At 41.3% G+C, this 21,670-nt stretch overlaps 1 long non-coding RNA gene and 1 pseudogene across 1 annotated transcript; both read left to right on the top strand.

The window, feature by feature from the left end:
* The first annotated feature begins 2,441 nt into the window (after window positions 1–2,441).
* Window positions 2,442–20,448, top strand: LOC114679269 (golgin subfamily A member 8S-like; annotated as a pseudogene).
* LOC144330138 (uncharacterized) lies at window positions 20,448–21,380 on the top strand. Its single transcript, XR_013396035.1, has 3 exons — window positions 20,448–20,495; window positions 20,584–20,668; window positions 20,764–21,380. It is a non-coding gene; the product is annotated as an uncharacterized LOC144330138 (long non-coding RNA).
* Window positions 21,381–21,670: the final 290 nt, after the last annotated feature.

Genomic DNA, 21,670 nt, shown 5'->3' with positions numbered 1-21,670 from the left:
TAGTTTGAAAAACTACATATGTTTTAAATTACTTTAAGGTAGTTCATATAGCCATTAAATCCTTAAACATCTACCATTAATATTTCAGTGGTTCAATACCATTTTTTTTAGGCATCTTGTCTTAAACTTTGCAAACTTAATAGCATAGAAATGTGTTAGGTAAAGTTGAATATGAGAATACAGCACAGCACTTCTACATTGAAATAGCAAATTTGAGTCGTAGCTACCGTTGTCTATTGATTTGAAAATAATGAGTTAAAATTTGACATACTTAACATTCTCAGGTAATCATTCAAAAGATTTGAGAAGGCATGAGTAAATTATTCTTTAGAGAAAAACAAGCAGAGCTATGCTGCTGCAATGAGGAATAAATCTCAAAACTTGCATTAAGTTGAGTGGAGGAAAAGCATGAGGAGAGCTTCTATTCATCCTATGAGTCATCTATGGCACAAATAAGATATTCCAAATGAGCACAATTAACCCAGGGATAGATTTTAATTGACTTCAAAATTCTTACAGATTTGTCAAGAGCTTCTAAGTGACTTTCATGAGAAGCTTTTTGGCTTCCACTTTGACTCAGCCAGAAGCCTAACCAAATAGAAAATACAAAGACAAGCAAACACACACAAAAACAATACGCTTTGATATTCTTGGATATTCTTGGATACAATCCTAAGGTACAAAAGGGGTCAAGATCATAAAGAAAACAAAAAGCCAAAAATGTATATTACCATTATGTTATAAAATACTAATGTGGCTCAAAAATCTCTCAGAAACCTATAGACTAGAAATGTGAGAATGCTTAGATTCACATGTTGATTGCTTTGTAGAAATAAAAAAAAAAGTTGTATCTCACTGCTTATTTACAAGTTTGTAATTATTGTTAGAAAACAATAAAAGTCAAGTGTATGCACGCTATGTAGTGATTTTGTTTGCCCAAACTGGCTGCTATTAATAAGTGATCATTGATTTCAGTATTAAGGAGGTAGAATACAAATAAAATAATATTATCTAATACTGGCTAATTTAAATTCTGGCTACAGTCATATCTAGTCAAACAATTATGCTCACCAACTTCACACTTACTCAACAAAGTAGAAGGGGGGTGTTATTCCCAGAAAAAAAGATTAACTAGTTCAACTGCTTTCAATAGGGGCCTTCTGATGGCTTAGCAAAAGCAGTTAGATACTATTAAGAACTCTTTTTATTTTAGCAAACAGAGCGTTCAAATTATTCTTCCTACAAACCTAGGGAGGCTGCCATTGTAAACTAAGCAAGATGTCATTTTAAACCATTTACCTCTTGACAAAGGAGGAGAGTATGCAACCAGAGCATTGGAGCAAAGACCCTGTGTTCTTTTATACACAACAACGTAATGTCTTTTTAGCGTATAGATTCTCTTTCTCAATTTATACTTAGGTAATTAAAAGCAAAATGTTGGTATCTCCAGTAAAATTCACGGTAATTACATCAACTTTTAATTCTTTGGATTTCTGTAAGAATTTCATAATGAAATAACTTCCAGAAAGCTTGCTGTGTATTTCTAGTGTTTTAGACTTTCTCTTTTGAATTTTAATTCTACTGTTCAAAAGTACAATTTTTGCAGGACACCAAAATAACCTCTGTGAAATAAATTATTGCTTCAAATTTTTCTATTTTTATGAAATTTATACAAATTTTTGTTATCCATGAAATAATTAAATATTGAAATTTGATGTGAGTTATTATATTGCTGGGTAGCAATCCATGGTGGTTTTATTGAATTGAAGCAAATAAATTAGGAAAGGAAGTACAAGTACAATATGGTACTTTGATTTCTAATATAGTATGTAGTCATTTTTATTAACTCTTCATTACTTATTTAATATACATCTACACAGGAAAGGTCATAGAACTATGCACCTAGAAGATACAAAGACTTCTATCATTTCCATAAAGAGCTTAAGTATTATGGAGAAGACTAAGATATGTTATTTATTTTTCATAAATTTCCTCAAAAAAATAACTCTTAGAAGGCTAGTCAAAGAAGAATTAGAAAACAAAAAAAATGGTAGCCAGTGTGTATATTATTGGCCAATTCAACAGTCTACTCTATAAGTCTGTCACTGGAAGCTCCATTTTGGGAACAGAAAGGGTCGTGGAGTCCCTGGCTCCCAGCCAGGGTGCGTGTCTGTCCCCCTGAAAACACCCCAAAGTTGCAAGAAGCCCCACTTGAAACGTGGACAGGCGGCCAGGTTTTCAGGGGGAGGCTGAGGCAGGCCTGGGACAAAAGCAGCGAGGCCGAAGAGGAGGCTGGGGTACCCCGCCTGAGGTCAGGGCCTTTCTGGCAGCACCCGCGCCCAACCCGGGGGAGTCATGGAGTCCCTGGCTCCCACCTGGGGTGCGTGTCTTCCCCGACAGGGGCATCCCAAAGCGGCAAGAAGCCCCCGGGTGATGAGGACATGCGGCCAGGCTTTCAGCCGGAGGTTGAGGCAGGGCTGGGAAAAAGCGGTGAGGCCAAAGAGGAGGCCGGGGTGCCCCGCCAGAGGTCAGGGCCTTCCCAGCAGCCCCCGCGCCCAACCCGGCGGTCATGGAGTCCCTGGCTCCCACTTGGGGTGCGTGTCTCTCCACCCAGGGGCACCCCAAAGCAGCAAGAAGCGCCCCCGCTGGATGGGGACAGGTGGACAAGCTTTCAGGGGGAGGTTGAGGCAGGCCTGGGAAAAAAGGCCAGTAAGTTAACAACTTGTAAGCTGTCACTTCTGTCCTTACAAGAAGAAAAAAAAATGAACAAGCAGAAAATCACTTTTTTTTATTTCATTACAGAACTGAGGTTGCGGAGAAAACCACCACCATGAAATTTAGAGAGAGGGGCCAATTCATGGAGTTGCAGCAGAGATTTTGCTTACCTGGAGCAGAAGCTGCTGAAATCATACAAAGATAGAAACATACTGAATTAGTCCATTTTTACGAGGCTAATAAAGACATACCTGAGACTGGGTAATTTATAAAGAAAAAGAAGTTTAATAGACTCATAGTTCGACATGGCTGGGGAGGCCTCAGAATCACGGTAGAATATGAAAGGTATATCTTCCATGGTGGTGGGCAAGAGTGAATTAGAGAACCAAGTTAAAGGTGTTTCCCATTATAAAACCATCAGATCTCATGATCTGATTCACTGTATGCACTCCCACAAGAACAGTATGGTGGAACCCCTCCCCCCACCATCCTTCAATTATCTCCCACAGGGCCCCTCCCACAACACATGGGAACTACAATTATGGGAACTACAATTCAAGATAAGATCTGGGTGGGGACTCAGCCAAACCATATCACATGTATGAGGTAACTTTGACAAATTGCTAGAGGTTCAGTGGGACAAGTGTAACAGTGAGAAACTCCTGTGAGAAGTCCACATTTTTGTGGTTTTAACTCCAGGTACACCACCAGGTGCTAACATTGAAGACCCAAGAAAGATCCCCTCTTGGCATTAGCACATAGAGGGAAACCAACAAAATTCATCTGAATTGAAGACTGTAACAAAATAAAAAATCTCAAAGAAAATAAGTAAATTGATTTTAATTGAAATTTAAAAACATAGCTTTTTAAAATTTTTATTTTAGGTTTAGGAGTACATGTGAAAATGTGTTACACAGGTAAACACATGTCATGGGGGTTTGTTGTACATATTATTTCATCACTTAGGTATTAAGTCCAGTACCCAATAGTTACCTTTTCTGCTTTTCTCTCCCTCATCTCTTCCAACTCTCCCTCATCAAGTAGACCCCAGTGTCTATTGTTTCCTTATTTGTGTTCATAAGTTTGTTTTTTGCTTTTAGACAGTCTCCCTCTTGTCACCAGGCTGGAGTGCAATGGTACAATCTCAACTCACTGCAACCTCTGCCTTCCAGGTTCAAGTGATTCTCCTGCTTCAGCCTCCCGAGTAGCTTGGATTACAGGAGTGAGCCAACATGCCCAGCTAATTTTGAATTTTTAGTAGAGACAGGGTTTCACCATGTTGGCCAGGCTGGTCTCTGCCCACCTTGGCCTCCCAAAGTACTGGGATTACAGGTTTGAGCAACCACACCCAGCCTGTGTTTGTAAGTTCTTATTATTTAGCTCTCATTTATAAGTGAGAACATGAGGTAATTGGTTTTCTGTTCCTGCATTAGTTTTTTTTTTTTAAAGAATAATGGTCTCTAGCTCCAACTATATTTCTGCAAGACATGATCTCATTCTTTTTTATGGCTGCATAGTATTCCATGGTGTGTATGTACCACATCCTCTATATCCAATCTGTCATTGATGGGCTTTTAGATTGATTCCACATCTTTGCAATTGTGAATGGTGCTGCAGTGAACATTCACATGCATGTGTCTTTATGGTAGAATGATTTATATTCCTCTGGGAATCTACCCAGTAACAGAATTGCTGGATTAAATGATAGTTATGCTTTTAGCTCTTTGAGGAATCGCCAACCTACTTTCCACAATGGTTGAACTAATTTACACTCCCATCAACAGTGTATAAGTGTTCCTTTTCTCTGCAATCTCACAGCAATCTGTTATTTTTTTGATTTTTTAACAATAGCCATTCTGACTGGTGTGAGATGGCATCTCATTTTGGTTTTGATTTGCACTTCTCTGATAATCAGTGATACTGAGCACTTTGGGAGGCCGAAGTGGGCGGATCACGAGATTAGGAGATCGAGACCATCCTGGCTAACATGGTGAAACCCCGTCTCTACTAAAAATTAAAAAAACAAAATTAGCCAGACATGGTGGCAGGCTCCTGTAGTCCCAGCTATTCAGGAGGCTGAGGTGGGAGAATGGCATGAACCCAGGAGGCAGAGGCTGTGGTGAGCCAAGATTGTGCCACTGCACTCCAGCCTGGGTGACAGAGCAAGACTCCGTCTCAAAAAGAAAAAAAAAAAAAAAAACCTCAATGAGCTTGTTAAGCAATGGAAAGCGGAACTTACCTGTAATTAGAAGTTAACCAGAGCCGGGCGCAGTGGCTCAAGCCTGTAATCCCAGCACTTTGGGAGGCCGAGACGGGCGGATCACGAGGTCAGGAGATCGAGACCATCCTGGCTAACATGGTGAAACCCCGTCTCTACTAAAAAATACAAAAAACTAGCCAGGCGTGGTGGCGGGTGTCTGTAGTCCCAACTACTCGGGAGGCTGAGGCAGGAGAATGGCCTAAACCCGGGAGGCGGAGCTTGCAGTGAGCTGAGATCCGGCCACTGCACTCCAGCCTGGGCGACAGAGCGAGACTCTGTCTCAAAAAAAAAAAAAAAAAAAAAAAGAAGTTAACCAGAAGCTTTCAAAAATGTAATAGTTGACACGGAAATCAAGGAAAAGAGAAAAATCATTTATGTGATTCCTAATAATAAAATATATCAAAATCAAGGTAGATTTAGAAATAGAGGCATTTTCTAAATGAAATTCAAGGCTGCCAGATTAGAAGGACAATATCAATATAATACAATGTCTTTTCCATTAATTTTTAAAATTTGTCCTATAATGACCTATAAATTTGCCCCACTGATAAAATGGAATCTGAAAATCGGGATACAGATACTGTGGGAAGAATGATAAATTGAACTTAATTACAGCAACAGTCTAGTCCCTGGACCAGGCCCAAGAAAACAAAATGGAACCATACTCAACTAAGATTAACAATTCAGTTAGCAAGTGGCAAGAAGGCCTATTGTAATTGAGCGGTTTTCAGTCTTTGGAGTACATGGAATCACCTAGAAACTTTTCCACACCCATACTTTTCAGATGTTCTGATTTGTTAGGCCTGAGCCAAGGTGCAATTCTTATATTTCTGCCTGTTAAATTGCTATAGGTAATTCTGATATATACAAAGACTAAAGACTAAGAACAATTCCTTGAGTACAGTGACAACCTCCACCTGGAATAGTCCAAATCCTAATTACCCTGATTCCTCCACCAACAGCACCAACAGTTCCCAAACTGTTGTACTAGAAAGTCTTGTGAATGCTCTTTGAAAAAAAATAAAATAAAATCATGGCCATGTAAATTCATTGTTCTGAGAAATCCTGTTGAATTTACCAAGCATTTCAAAAATTGATTTATTAATCAATAATCCCAAAGTGCTGGGATTACAGGCATGAGCCACCATGCCCAGTCTTCCATAAGACATTTAAAGGCACTTCCAAAGGTAGAATCAACAAACTTGCCAAAAGTCAGTGGCAAGAGCTCTAGACTCAGACCCACCTTCAAGTTCCAACCCCCGCAATTTAAAGCCAATCAATTGTCCTCCCAGAATAATATCAGATAGCAATTAACACGTGGTCCTCGACTTCTCCAGATTAGCTACAAAAAGATATATACTGTTAACAGGGGAAATAGTGTGAACTGAAGTCTTTAACAGATAACATTAATCAAAAACATTCCTATGGATAAATGATTATATATAAAAAAAAGTTTCTCACCAACAAAAGCCTCTATAAATTTCAGATTGATCTGATGACAATTTAACTTATTTTTTAAATGCGTAATTATGTCAAATAAATTTCACTACAAAGGCCTGAATACAGTCTCTGAGTCTAAGGTCCTCCCCATCTTCTCCTCAATTTCACATTTGATTATACGTATATTTGAGAGAACATCACTCATTATGTATTTTGGAAGCATCATTGGACATTATCTGATATTTCGAAGATTATTTAAACTAACTGATTGGAAGTCAATGGTACTGTTTGTCCTAAAAGGGTAGGATCCTCATCAGTAGACAGAGACATGTAAGAATATTCATACTACATCTCCGAAATGTCAGTATCAGGCGGTGGCTTCAAAGCCAAAGTGGTGGTTGGATATAAAGTGGAATTTTAATTGGTGAAAGAGGCAGATAGTGAGAAATGTTGATTCAGTAATAACATGAAGTCCATGAAAGCCTGTGGTTGTGAGGAATGTTGAGCCATAGAGCCCATCAGAGATAGGAAAGGGGGCCTTGAAATATTCAGAGGCTTGTAAAAGGCTAAAGTAAATACCTACGGTAATTGTAATGAATAGTGCTTGAAGTATTTGCTTTTGACTACCTTCTACCAGGCTGTCTACAACCTTGGAAGTTTCTTGAGAGCAAGAATCAAGTCTTTTACAGCTTCTAGCATGCCTCTGTGTACCCAACAGGTCCTCAATAAATAATTTGTTACCCTACTTTGTCATAAAATATAGGACATACTTAGTTGTACAGCACGATGTGATTTGATCACACCCAGCCTATGAGTGGAGAATAACAGTGTTGAATCTGTTTAAAAACAACACTCCCTATTCCCTTTTCACCTTCATAGTATGTTTGTTTGGTTTCTAGTAATGTTGGTTCTATCCATATGTTTTTAGGTAACAGTACAATCTGTGTTGTACCTAAGTAAAATTATATCAAGAATTTTATGGGGGAAAATCTAACACGCTGCTCTTAGTTTTGATTAAGATTTTAGATGTTTGAAAATATAAATTCAGATATTGGACAGTGAGGGTTTTATTTTGGAGGTTGGAATAGATTGAGTAGTAGTTGGAATAGTAGTTTTGGGGTAAGACTGCTAGGCTCCTTTGGCTACTTGTGTATGGGGGTGGGGAGAATATACAAGTTTACCAAATCTTTTAAATTCTCACAGTGCTTAGTTTTGTGACTGTACAGAAACTGGCATTGTTTTTCCTAGGTCTCAGTGAAGAAATGTAAGCTATGAGTTTAACATCCTGTTTACTGTGTTTTGGCCAGCATTTTGCAAGTTTTTGTGGAGAAAATTATATTTTTTTGTCCTATTTGTAACATATATGTATATCAATATGCTTCCTTGTGTTTTACTATGGTAAAATTGTATCTTGCATATAGATAAATAAGTCTATTAGAGTGAATTTTTAATATAAAATCTTTACTCTGAGGTGGCAGCCTTGTCTAATGGACCGTATGTTTAACTCTTGTTAATACGTCACACTAGAGCCCAGCTTGGTGGCACGCTTTCAGCCACTTGGGAGGCTGAGGCAGGAGGATTGCTTGAATCTAGGAGTTTCAGACCAGCCTGGGCTACATAATGAGATCCCATCTCAGTCAATCAACTAATCAATGAGTTACAAAAAAAGATGAAGATCTTTCTTGCTCTTTTAGAATGTCTTTCTGAGACATTCTAACAAATGTCTGGGTGTCTAAAACAAAAGGGTTTATGACAGAGTTACAGCAGTCATCAGAGAAAAATCCTGGACAGATTGCAAATGTATACCAGTTGTGAATTCCTATGACTGCAGTTGAAATCCAACGTTATTTTTGTACAGTCTTTTTGGGTGTATCTGTGTTTAATAACTTGTTTTCAAATTTAGAGGACTGTAGTTATGACTTCTTCTTAGAGACCTTGACCTTGAGGGACTCATAGTTTAATGGAAGAAAGAACTAGAAACCAATAATTTAATGCAGAGAGTGAGGTTCTGTGGTACAGGGTGTATACAGGGTGCAGAGAAGCGCTGTGGCACCGTGTTCTGGCCTCATCTTCTACTGCTCTAGACTTCCTGAAATGCCATTTCCTGACTCTACCTGTTTTTTTCCACCATCTAGACCTCTCTCTGTAGGCACCACTCTCTCTCCTCGCAAGCCTTTTCCACACCTTAAGTGCCTGGCAAAGTTCTCTTTCTTCTGAAGCTTCTTGAAGCCTGCCTCTAGCTCATCTAAATAATTGTTTTGTCTACATCTCTGTTATTTCTTTATAAATAATTACAGTCAATTCTTATTAGTTGCAGTAGTAATATTCTATAAAGTTGCCTGGAACACTGAATTAATCAAACACTAAACCCTTGTTTCCAGGGTAAATATGTGCATACATACGTATCTCACATAGGTTATAATCTTAATTCCTAAAAACAACTCATCCTGGTAGATTGCGTTTTCTTTATTTCCGAAAGAATAAAGGAAGTACAGAAGTGTTAAGTGATTTGCCTGAGGCCACTCCACTAACAGGTGCCAGAGTTATGATTCAGACCCTGCCCAGTTGGCCCCAAAGCCACAGCTTCTTCCACTACCCTGCACTGTCCTCTAGTGTCTCTGTCCTCAGGTCATGTTTGCATGAGAGCTGAAACAAGAAGACCAAGGGTCACCTTATTTAACCTTAGCTTGGGACGTGTGCAAGGAGTGACAGAGTTTTCACTAATGTGTGTCTATCCAGGAGCCACCTTGAAAGCTCCACAAGTATTAATTTGGGGATTACAAAGACATTTTAGCAAGTAAGCAAATTTGCGAATATGGGATTCACAAATAATGAGGGTCGACTGTATTTGTAAGTGACTGCTAGGGTCTGTTTTCATGGTAATCCCTTCCCCCAAGAGTGTGGAATGTTTCTTTAGCTTCTTTGATAGTTTATTTATTCATTCATGTATTTATTAAGTACTTACTATAAACCAGGCTCTGCTTTAATCTGTGATGAACAAGCTAGAGATTAAGGTCCTGCCCTGTGAATTTTATATTAGAGTAAGAAAGACAGTTAAGTCTGGAACTCGGCTGGTGAGGCCCAGGTTGGAATTACAGATTAACTTGACCAAGGTGAAACCTGGTGTGCCCCCTCCTACTTCACATCCCCAGACATACCTCCAGAACATTTCTGTTCTATTCTTGTGTATAAACTGTTCCTTTTGAGCCTCTCTCCATTGATGCATGTCAACCTCCACTTGTCTTGTTGATTTTGAGACCACTTGCCCATGTTACTGGCAGGATATTGAAGAAGAATCATACTGACCTGGTTCTGCTACCTACCAGCTAAGTTACTTTGGTCAAGCTCTTGGACTTCTGAGCCTGTTTCCTGATTTCCGAAGTGGTGATATGATGTGTTAGACCCTGGTGGTTTGCAAGGAAGAGGCACACACATATCACCTTTGATGATGAGGGCTGAATGTTAACTTGTATGGAAAGTCATCCAAGCAGCCATGTTGTCTTTGGCCCTGGTACTTTCGAAACCTCACAGAACATTAGTTTAGCAGTGTTTAGGATAGGATTTGAGCTCTGAAGACCTATAGTGTGGTTATTTGTTCATATGTCTGTTTTCCATACTAGACCATGAGCTCCATGAGGGCAGGGTCTACAGTTTCATCTTTCTATCCTAGGCATTCAGTTCAGTGCCTGATACATAGTAATAGAGGAACAAATGTTTCAAAAGTTTAGGAATTTTCAACTCTTCCTGAAAGAATAGGAAGATACAAAGTCTTCTCAGAGAAGGTATTATTTAAGATTTTTTGTTGTTTTTTTTTTGAGATGAAGTCTCGTTCTGACACCCAAGATGGAGTGCAATGGCACGATCTCAGCTCACTGCAACCTTTGCCTCCCAGGTTCAACCACTTCTCCTGCCTCAGCCTCCTGAGTAGCTGAGATTACAGGCATCTGCCACCACACCTAGCTATTTTTTGTATTTTTAGTAGAGATGGGGTTTCACCATGTTGGGCAGGCTAGTCTTGAACTACTGACCTCAGGTGATCCACCCACCTTGGCCTCCCAAAGTGCTGGGATTACAGGCATGAGCCACCATGCCCGGCCTATTTAAGCTGATTCTTTAAGGGTGAGTACAAGTTTTTTCCAGGTGAATAAAACCTTGAAACGTTACTCCAAGCAGAGGCCAGCAGGTGCAAAGACGCAGGGATATAGAGATGTTGAAGTTTACTAAACACTACTAGATTAAAAAAACAAAAAGGCAACAATCAAAATCAAAAATTGAAAATAAAAATCACCTGAAAAAAAAACAACTATAAATGGGCTTAGCAAGAGGTCACGTTGCAATTAACTATGACCACAGACTCTCAGTAATGGATGGAAATTTTAGGAAAAAAACATAACATTCTCAGGTTGTTGGGAGAGTGTCTAAAACAATTTAGAAATACAGGTATTGAATTCTGGGAATAATTACACTGTAGTGAAATCATTTCCTTCTCTGTGTATGAAGCATGTGTGAAGCATGAACAGCACACTGTTCAAGGTGCTGAAAATCAGACTCTTCTCAAGGAGCTCATGAGCAATCAAGGGAGATGGATGGGTAAGCAACTGATTATCATGTGACAAGTGAGGTAATAGAGATATGACTAAAATGATATCTAAAGAAGAGCAAAGGAATTATTCATAATATAAGGAGTGCTGGGGAAAGATTTCTGAAATGAAGCCAGCCGGGCATGATGGCTCACACTTGTAATACCAGCACTTGGGGAGGTGGAAATGGGAGGATCCAGGAGGATCTAGGAGTTCAAGACCAGGCTGGTCAACAGAGCAAGACCCTGCCATCTCTATATTTGAAAAATAAATAAATAATTTTTTTTTAATGAAGTGATATTTGAGCACTCTGGAGCACCATGCAAATATAGGACAGACTGAAGGAATTTATGCAGCTTAATTTAACGTTTTTTGAAAATTTATATTGCAGAAGTAGTACATATTTACTGTTGTGAAATTAGAAAGAATTGATAGGCAAGGAGCGCAGTCTACAAAGCACTCCATAGATCCACCATACTGAGACAATGCTTAATGCTTTGATAGATTTATTTATTTTATACTTTCTATACATATGCATGTATTGCATACATACATGCACATGGTTAAATAGAAATGATTCTCCTTGGTATTCTGTTTATTCATTTATTGTTATGAAGTAAATCCCCAAAGAGTACATTTGCTTTGCCCGAGGGAGTCTTTTGCTACATGCTGCTGTACATAATGAAAACTAAAAAAAGGGCTAACTTTTCAGCCTTGTGACCTTGTGGTGATTCAAACAGAGGCTTCATGAAAGGCAGATTCAGAAATGAACTTGGTGTGTGTGGGTGGTTATGCTTGGCATTATTGTTTGTAATAGTATGATAGAGACGATTTCAGAGTCCGCCAACTGGGAACTGGTTAAGTAAAGGGTGGTACATCCAAACGATGCATACTCTGCAGCTGAAAAGAAGAATGAGAAAGACCTCTGTAGTCATGCAGAAGAACTTGAACCTATAGTGTGTGTTTTTTAAAAGGGAGAAGGAATGGTATCGTATGTATGGTATGCTACTTTTTGTGTTGAGAGAGAAGAGTAGAATAAGAATATACATGTGTATTTGCAAAGATAAATTCTGAAAAGATATGTAAGAAACCAATTAAAAGTGTTTGGCTGTGGAAGGAGAATAAGACTGTGAATGGAATTTTGCCACATACTTTTATAGTTAGATTTACAAATTTTCTGAACTTTGTATTTGTACACATGACCCATTTAAAAATAAGTGAATGAAGGAATGAAGTAGGATTATGAGAAAGAGATAAGAAAAAAGGATCTAAGGGGCTGCCCATCTTTTTAGTACCCAGTGAATATTAATACATAACAATAGCAGCAAATATTGGAAGAGTACCCCTAGAAGGGTAGGGAGTCAGCCTTTCCTTTGTCTTTTCCTCAGTATCATATATTTAAAAATATATATTCTGAGAACAATAAAACAATTTGAAATAAAAATGTCTCCAGATCTCTTAAAATGAAAGGAAGATGGAGCAGCTTTATGTAGTGCACTTCCCAAAAATGGACTGATTTCCCTCAAGAGACAGGGATTCTAGCCTACATGGGATACATATGGGAGAAAAAATAAGAAAAAGAAAAGAGATTTAAATATAAATAAATGAAAATAACACTTCTCCCTGATTATAAAGGAAATCACATTCTTTTTATAATAATTTGGATGACAAATATTATGAAAAATCTTTAATTTATCACTCAAAACATTCTGGTTTGTTGCTTTGTATACTTTTTTATGCATGTAAACATTTTAAAAAGTGGAATCATAATAGATAGTCTTTTGTCACTTACTATATTTTGGGCATATTTCTGTGGCAGTAAATATATCCTGGCATCATCATTTTTAATAGCTGGATGTATATTAAGTTAATCATTGTCACCCCAGAGGTGAATTTTCTTATATATATATTTTAATGGACTCGAGCAAGCATTTTTGGACTGAATTCACAGAAGTAGAATTTCTGGAGGGTAATAATTTTTAGAGTCTTTAATAGAAATTTTCAAATTATCCTCCAGGAAAAGTGGCTCAGTTTATATTCCCACCAAGAGGGACAGAGCTCCAGGTTCCCCCTTCCATTTTTCACCTTTGCTGCCTTTATACAGAAAATATCAGTGTTTTCATGACATTTCTTTGATTTCTAGTGCTTTGAATCTTTTTTATATATCTATGGGCCATTTTTATTTTTGTGAGAAGTGCCTGTTTCTCCATTGTGCATTTTCTGCTGAAAATCATTTGGTTTTTTTTCTAAGTAATTTTAAAGATTTCTTTATAGGCTAAGGATACAAACCTTTTGTCATTGAGGTTTCAAAAACTTTTTCCCAGTAAGTATTTGTTATTTCATTTTATTTTTTCTTTTCTTTCTTCCTTCCCTTCTCTTTCCTTCCCTTTCCTTTCCTTTTTTCCTTTCCTTTCTTTTCCTTTCCTTTCCTTTCTTTTCTTCTTTATTTCCTTCCTTTTTTCCTTCCTTTCCTTCCTTTCTTTCCTTTTCCTTTCTTCCTTCCTTCTTCCTTTCTTTTCCTTTTCCTTTTCCCCTTCCTTCCTTCCTTCCCTCCCTCCCTCCCTCTCCTCCTTCCTTCCTTCCTTTCTTCCTTCCTTCACATTCCAAACTCCAAAGTCACATTTCACTTAATTTTTATCCTGCCAAATTTGAAAGCATTTTAACTTAGTGATTTTCGTGTAAACAGGAGCAGGAGAGAATGTCATTATCTAGGTCTTGCTCTGTCACCCAGACTGGAGTGCAGTGCCATAATCATAGCTACTGCAGCCTCAAACTCCTAGGCAGAAGCAATTTTCCTACCTCAGCCTGATGAGTAACTAGGACTACAGGTGTGTGCAACCACGCCCAGCTATTTTTTAAATTTTTTTGTGGAGATGTGAATTCACTATGCTGCCCAGGCTTGTCTTGAACTCCTGACTTCAAGTAATTCTCCCACCTTGGCTTGTCAAAGTCCTGGGATTACAGGTTTGAACTACTGCTCCCAGCCGAGAGTTTAGTTTTGTTTGCTAGTGGTGTTCTTGGTATCTTTTCATGCTTGAGGCTTTGGTGCTAGTGCTGAAGTATTACACTCACCATCCAAGGTTTACAGGACTTTTGTTTTGACATGGAACAGATGGAACAGTTTAGTTCTGCACCTTTGCAGGTATACAAAATGTGCCTACCAGGACTCTGCTTTATATCCATTGAAAGCAAGAAGTAATACAGTAAAACTTTGCCTGGCTAGAGGCTTTGAAGGAATGGAGTGTTCTGGATGAATTCTATTAACTTGGAAGTATGAAGGTGAAAAAATGTCAGAACTTAATTTTCTTTTGAATGCAATTTAGAAATACAGCCAATAATTCCACTTTTCTTCTCTAGTAAGTTTGGACATTCTTATCTACTTGGTATTTTATTATAGAACTCCTAGTGTGCCTGAGACTTACATTGTGAAGATAATTTTATAAAACTTTAGCTATAAGAGGATGTAAATAGTCTTGTATGAGATCAGGCTGGATGAGAACTAATACTTGTAAATATACTTTTTAGACTAAACTTCTGATTGCCACTTGTTTTCTTATTGAACTCATAAAAATAAAACACATTGGATGGAGGGTGTGAGTAGGAAGGAGAGTTATGTGTTTTAATTGCATGTCATTGTTTCATATCGAGATAGAACATATAGTAGCCTTGGCTTTGGACCTACAGAAGGAAACACATTTTTCTACCTGCTGTATGGCAGAGGTTCTTAAATACCTGGAGGGATGACTGCAGCACAGATTGCTGAGCCCTACTTCAGAGTTTCTGATTCACCAGGTCCAGGGTAGGGCCTGAGAATTTGCACTAAAAAGTTCTCAGGTGCTTCTGGTGCTGCTAGTCCAGAGACTACATTACTGAGAACCACTCTTGTCTACTAACTGTAAATTGTAGAACTCTAGACAAAAGCTTAGTTTGGTCTGGGATAAGAAGCACACAGGTTATGGAGCAAATCATGAGAGATTCAACCCTTGATCCCAGCTTTGTGTGAAATTCAAGTAACAAGCAGTACACAGTGACATAACACAATTCTTAGTTTTCATGATTGCAAGTCATAGCCAAGTATCAAGTGAGAAATTTAGTTTCATTTGCAAGGCTTAGAGAGGACAGGTGATGCTAGAAAAACGGGCCTTGTATTTGTTTTAAACCGGTAAAGAGCTTTGAGTGCTTATTAAATTGAAAGCTTTTAAAATTTATTTTGTATTTTATTTTATTTATTTTGAGATGGAGTCTCACGCTGTCTCCCAGACTGGAGTGCAGTGGCATGACCTTGGCTCACTGCAACCTCCATGTCCCAGGTTCAAGTGATTCTCCTGCCTCAGCTTCCTGAATAGCTGGGATTACAGACACCCACCACCATGCCTGGGTAGTTTTGTATTTTTAGTAGAGACAGGATTTCACCATGCTGGCCAGGCTGGTCTCAAACTCCTGACCTCAGGTGATCCACCTGCCTTAGCCTTGCAAAATGCTGGGATTACAGGCATGAGTCACCACATCTGGCCCAAAAGCTTTGTGTTTTTACAGATATTAGACATATTTCTTGTTTAAGAAAAAAAATCTTAACAATAACCTAGGAGAATAAGAGAAACATTTTTCTAAAAAAGAGAAATCATTGTGATTACTTTGTCTTATTAGAATGTTAGATAATATAGTCTACTTCATTAATCATCAAGCATGCTATGGATTTTCCATTTTTATAGGATCTGTATCTCAGTTAAGGTAATACTGGTAATTTTTGTGCTGTATTTGAAGATGAAAAATATAGGCCAAAATCATAGACCTTGCATAGAAGCTGGGTAATGAAGACAGTTCTGGAGGCACACATAGATACACACACAGAGACACACATATATAGAGAGAAAGTATACATACATAAATTTTTTTAAGTTTTAAAGGTTTTAAAGCAAAAACTGGCCCTTCCCCTCTCCCAGAGTGGGCGGGGACAGCGGTTGCATGGGTAGCTTTCCTTGTGAGCCACAGGTCCCTCTGGACACACTGTTGCCTGGCCACGCCCCCTTTCCTTTCATCTTTCTCATTGATCAATGGGCTTGGAGCATTAAGGCCACGCCCCTATTCTGCATTCTACTGGGGCCCTGGTTACGCCTCCCCTGGCTCAGTCCCACAGCTGCCTGTTAGGCGACTGGAGGTGTTGATCAGTGCTCACTGGGATTTCACTGACGTGGCCCCAGCCCTGCCTCCCTCTCCACCCAGCGGTGGCAGAAGAAACTCGAAAGAGCAGATTGGCTGCAGCAAAGGAAAAGGTAAAAATGCACCAGGTCATGGCCCCCCAACCCAGCCACAGATCCCCTCTGACGACCAGACTGCCAGGATCCATACCACTCCTGAGGCACACCAGACTGAGCCCCCCAACCCGGGCGCCTCTGGGATCCCCCCACCAAAGTCTTGTCAGTCAGCCCCACCCTTCAGCAAGCAGCCCAGTCCCTGAGCTCGCGAATCACTCTATGGTGACTTTGGGTGGGTGACTCCTGGGGCTTCCTGCTCCATTACTGGGCCCTCACCTCCTGCTGCCCCAAACTCGACCTCCCTGGGCTCTTTGGGCTCACGTCTCCAAGGACCTGGGTCCCGCAGCCCCAGGCCCCACTCTGGCCAGTTGTCCCTGGGAGACTTTGGGCTGGTGACTCCTGGGGCTCCCTGCTGCAGACTCTGCCTTCCACTCCTGCTGCCTCAAGGTCGACCTCCCTGGGCTCTTTGCACTGGCATCTCCAAGGACCTGGGTCCCAACCTGGTGTTTCCCTCCCCCATCGTAGAGTGGCAATGCGGACATCGTGCTGATGTGGTCCCTACCCCCGACCAGGAGGAGTGGAATGTAATGAGGTCACAATCTGCCTAGGAACTGTCATTACTGCAAGACCAGCCTTTGATCTTACAATCCAGTCCCCTAAGCGTTGTCACCCCATTTCTGGTTCCTCTGGTCACAGCACAAATTTCCAGCTGGAAGGGGAATGGAGACTATGGGACCCAGGAGCAAGAGGTTTCAGGCTGCCTTACTCCCTTCACATAGACACTGACAATGGGGAAAGCCTACACTTCCCCCGTGAGTGCAAAACATTAACAGTGTCTCTGGGTGGCAATGGGGGATGGGTTTGGTTTGGTTTTTCTCCCAGGCTTTTACTTTCCAGGCTTCTACTTCTATTTTTTTCTGAGTTCTCCACCTCATATTCTAATTCTCCATGGTTCTGGGACCAGACTGCCCTTCATTCAGTGGTCTCTGAAGTGAGATTTGCTCATCTTCTGTGGAATAGATCTTGGGAAACTGAACTTGACAGCTTGAATCTTCCTCATATTATCTGAACCTGGGGTACTCTGAGTGCCACAGGATAAATGTGGGACATCTTTCTGAAGCATCAGTTTCCCTTGATTCTCTTGAGATCAAGAGAAAAAACATTAAGGTATTTAGGGATGACAGTCACATAGGTTTCTAAGCGTATACCAGACTTCTCTCTGAAATGAGGTTTGGGTTGTCTTCTTTCTGATAAATTCCCAGATTTAACAGAAAGGCTTCCTTCTGCCATGAGGACACATTGATATAAAAGTTTGAGAGGTACTGTCACAGTTCTCCACACTAACAGACATGTGAGGATGTATGGCTCTAAACCACATGACATACAATTCATGCCACTTAATGTTTACTTTTCTGCCTCTGCCTCTGGTTTTGGTCCCTGGCAGCTGCTGATTCTTGGCAAAACCTCAGAGCTTAGAGTCAGAAGACTTGAGTTTCAAAGTTTCACTGTCGCCTTTTTCTTTTTTGTTTTTTTCTAGCCATGATACCAATCCCTCTTGGTCACTAAATGATTGTGACAACACCTTGTACAGTTGTTGGTATCATTAAATCAGGTGGTATATAAGAGTATTTTGTAAAAACTGTAAAGGAAGATGTGGCCGTAGGGGCTGATAGTTCTCAAGAGTATTACTGCTCTTCTTTCCCACAGTTAAAAGAATACTGGCAGAGAAACAACCCTGGTGTTCCAGCAGGAGCAAAGAGGAACAGGAAACAAATGGCAGTAGCCCTGAGACAGCCACTTCTGGTGGTTGCCACTCACCTGGGAACGGAGTCTTGGCTGGCCAGACTTCTGGGGACAGGGGGCCCAAGGGGCAGTACAGGGTAATTGTTAAGATTGTGGATGGACTGTTGGGTACTGGTTAAGAATTCTGGGTTTGGCTGGGCACGATCGGCCACGCCTGTAATCCCACGACTTTGGGAGACTGAGGCAGGAGGATCATGAGGTCAGGAGATAGAGACCATCCTGGCTAACAAGGTGAAACCCCTTCTCTACTAAAAAATACAAAAAAAAGTTAGCTGGGCGTGGTGGTGGGCACCTGTAGTCCCAGCTACTCAGGAGGCTGAGGCAGGAGAATGACGTGAACCCGGGAGGTGGAGCTTGCAGTGAGCCAAGATTGCACCACCACACTCCAGCCTGGGAGAAAAAGCAAGACTCTATCTAAAAAAAAAAAAAAAAAAAAAAGGAATTCTGGGTTTGATTCCTGCCTCTCCTACTGCTAGGGATATGATTTAGGGAAAGTTGCTTGAACTCTTTGGGTCTCTCTTTTTACATCTGTATAATAGAGGTGGTATTTTTTTACTTCCATTTGTGAAGTTTAAATGAGATTTGTTATTGTTGTTTTTATGTTAATCCCTAGTACATGGCCTGCTGTAAACACCCAGGACACCCAGGATATGGTCATTGCTCTTTGATTTTCCCCATGCCCAGTCTCAAGGGGAAGCCAGGACAATGAGAACAGCCACTTGCCATCAGGACTCACTGAAAGGGTCCCAGGGTGGGATGGTGGGAGATAAGAACCATGAGAGAAGTTTGCACAAAAGAGTTATGGGACAAAGGGCCCAAGATAGGCAGAAAAGAAAATGTTGCCAGTTGATGGGGAAGAAAGGAAGTCAAAGGGCTTAGACATTGAGGGGGACAGAACATCTCCATGTGCACTCTCATCTCTTGCAGTCAGCAAGAGGTATCCATGGGGAGGGCCCTACATCATCTGCTACCCTGAAGGATCTGGAGGTAAGTGGCTCTGGGTGGAGGTGCAGTGACCCTGCAGGCCAGCCCTCCAGCCTCCTCCCACAGTGGGGACTGGGTGTCCCTCTGCCAGCTGAGACAGCCCACACACACCCCAGCCCTAATGATTGTTCTCTCTATCTCTCCCCCCACTCCTCCTCCACCTTCTCCTCGCTGCATGTGCCTCAGAGCCTGTGCCAAGAACTAGCAGTAGTCCTGGGCTCGAGGTCCGTAAAAATCAGTTAACTGAATAACACCATCAAATCTTTGGTAAGAATACAGTGGGGTCCCCTGATTCCACACTGCCAATCCTGGGCTCGTTTCCCCTTGGCGTCCCGAAGAAAGGGGTTGGGGGACCCTGGTTCCAAGTACAAAATGGGAACTGGGGCACCCAGGCCTCACCTGGAGGGACCCCCAGAGCATGCAGCACGGCTCTCTTTTACTGTCCTCTTTGCCGACTCTTTCCTCTCCAGATACCCCTGCTCGAGTCCTTGCTACACACACCCTGGGGTTTTTGCCTCTCGGGGAAGTGCTGGCCTGACTGGTTGTCAGGGGCCCCATATTTCTGCTGTGACTTGGTCCCTAATTTGCTGTTTGATTCTGGACAAGCCACCTCTCCTTTTTGGTTCGTGTTTCCAGAGGAGGTAGTGAGTATCAAAGGTCTCTGTTAACTCTCAGAGCCTGAGATTTAAAGGCCCCCTTCAATGGAAATCTCAGCACCAAGGGCTCCTGTCTGTCCTTTTCCATCCTATATGTGCTGTGAAGAACCGTACCTGGTCCGTACGTGCTCAGTAAATGTTTATTAATGAACGCACTTTTCTAAATCACAAGCTGGCAGAAGGGGCGGCCTTTCTCAAACTCCATCTCTAGAGGCTTATGTTACTCTCCTCTCAAGAGATTCCAGATTCAGACTGAGTTCTGTGGCTGTGGGCAAAAACCAACAAATACCCAAATCCTCTGTCCTTGGGAGTTTCAGGAGAGTTTACTAGTTCGTGTTCCCATTATGTCTGAGAACTTTGCCTTTAAAATCCATTGCTGGCCCCTGCCTACTCTTCCTGGTGTGGGGAATAGAGCTGAGGGGGCCACCGTCCGTCACCTTAATTTGACTCTCCCCAAAGAAACAACAGAAGAAACAAGTGGGACATCAGCTGGAAGTAGTAACATGATTTCTTTGTTTCCTCGCGACATGACGGCTGGGTTTGGGGGGCACTCAGATGTAGAGGCCCCAGTCTTGTATCACCCACTCCCAGCCTGGGGAAGAAGGCTCAGATTCCACCCCATCCCCACAGGGTCCCTGATAACCTGGTTCCATGGGTGGGCCTGTCCTGGGGCATTGGTGGCATTCTGGGGGCCTGTCTCTTGCTGTGCCATCTCTGCCTCCCCCTGGTAAGAGCTCTGTCTTCCTCTTCCTATAGGAAAAGAAATCAAACAATGAGAAACAAAGCCAAAAGGGAGCTAGAGGTGAGTGGAGGCTGTGCAGTTCCCTCCTGTCCTCCGGAGAATGTTTCTTTCCTTCTTTTTCAGCACTTGCTTGGCTTTTCTCCCAAAGGTTCAAATCCAGAGATTGAACACACAGAAAGGGAAACTAAATACAGACCTATATCACATGAAACGTTCTCTCAGATACTATGAAGGTAGGAATCTGGGCACCCTGTCATCCTTCAACCTGGTACTTTGACATGTCTTTAGCGGGAGTCCTTTGGGCCCCATCTCAACTCTCTCATTACAGATGAGTCCAAGGATGTGGCCGGCTGCCTGCAACATTCATTGCAGCATATAGCAGAGTTAGAGCAGGCTCTCTGCTGTCACCACCACACAGGAGAAGAAGGAGATCAGTGTGAGTTCAACCATTTGCCCTGTCCCCTGAGAGCCTGGCTTCACAGATGGAGGAGTGAGCCTAAAGCTCCCTTTTGCAGGATGGAGTGTCCTGCCCAGAACACAGCATGGCCTTTTCCCACTGCTTTTGTGTGTGGTTGTTAGAGACAGCCTGGGGCTGATTCAGCTGCTATGGGTGAGTTGAGGGGCACTGTGGGGACTGAGCACTGGACGCAGAGCTTGGAGGCCAAGCTCTTACCTGGCTGTGGTCTTGGCCAAGTCCTAGATGGGGTATTGGGTACTTGTACTGCAAAAGTACAGAAGAGTATCTTTAATATGTTACTATTTCTGTAGAGAGAGGAAACGTGTGTGTGTGTATGTGTGTGTGTGTGTGTGCACACTATGATAATATACATAACACAAGTCTGCAAGGGTTCATAAAAAATTCAGGAGAGAGCAACAGTGTGGCTGGGAGATACTTCCCTTCTGTACCTTCTGAGTTTTGGGCTATGCGAAGGTATCATCCTTTCAAAAAAGTGGACAAAAGATTAATCTTCCCCTTCCTATCTGTGCCACCACCTCCAGCAAGAAAAATGGGCTTAGAGAATCAGATAGACCTGGGTGTTCAAATCCCAGCTCTGCCTAAGTGATCTTAGACAAGCACTTAACCTCAAATACTCCATGTTTTTTTCATCTACACAATAGAGGTAACCATAGTAACGGTCTCCTATGTTGGTTGCAAGGATTAAATGGGATTGCTAGCATGGTACCTGGTGAAGCACTCCATAAAGGTTCAAACAGTGGTAATAATAACAGTAATA

The sequence above is a fragment of the Macaca mulatta genome, chromosome 7 (assembly GCF_049350105.2).
Source record: "Macaca mulatta isolate MMU2019108-1 chromosome 7, T2T-MMU8v2.0, whole genome shotgun sequence".
NCBI lineage: Eukaryota > Metazoa > Chordata > Mammalia > Primates > Cercopithecidae > Macaca > Macaca mulatta.
Note: the sequence above shows the minus strand (reverse complement) of the source record. Positions and strands in the feature narration are given on the sequence as shown.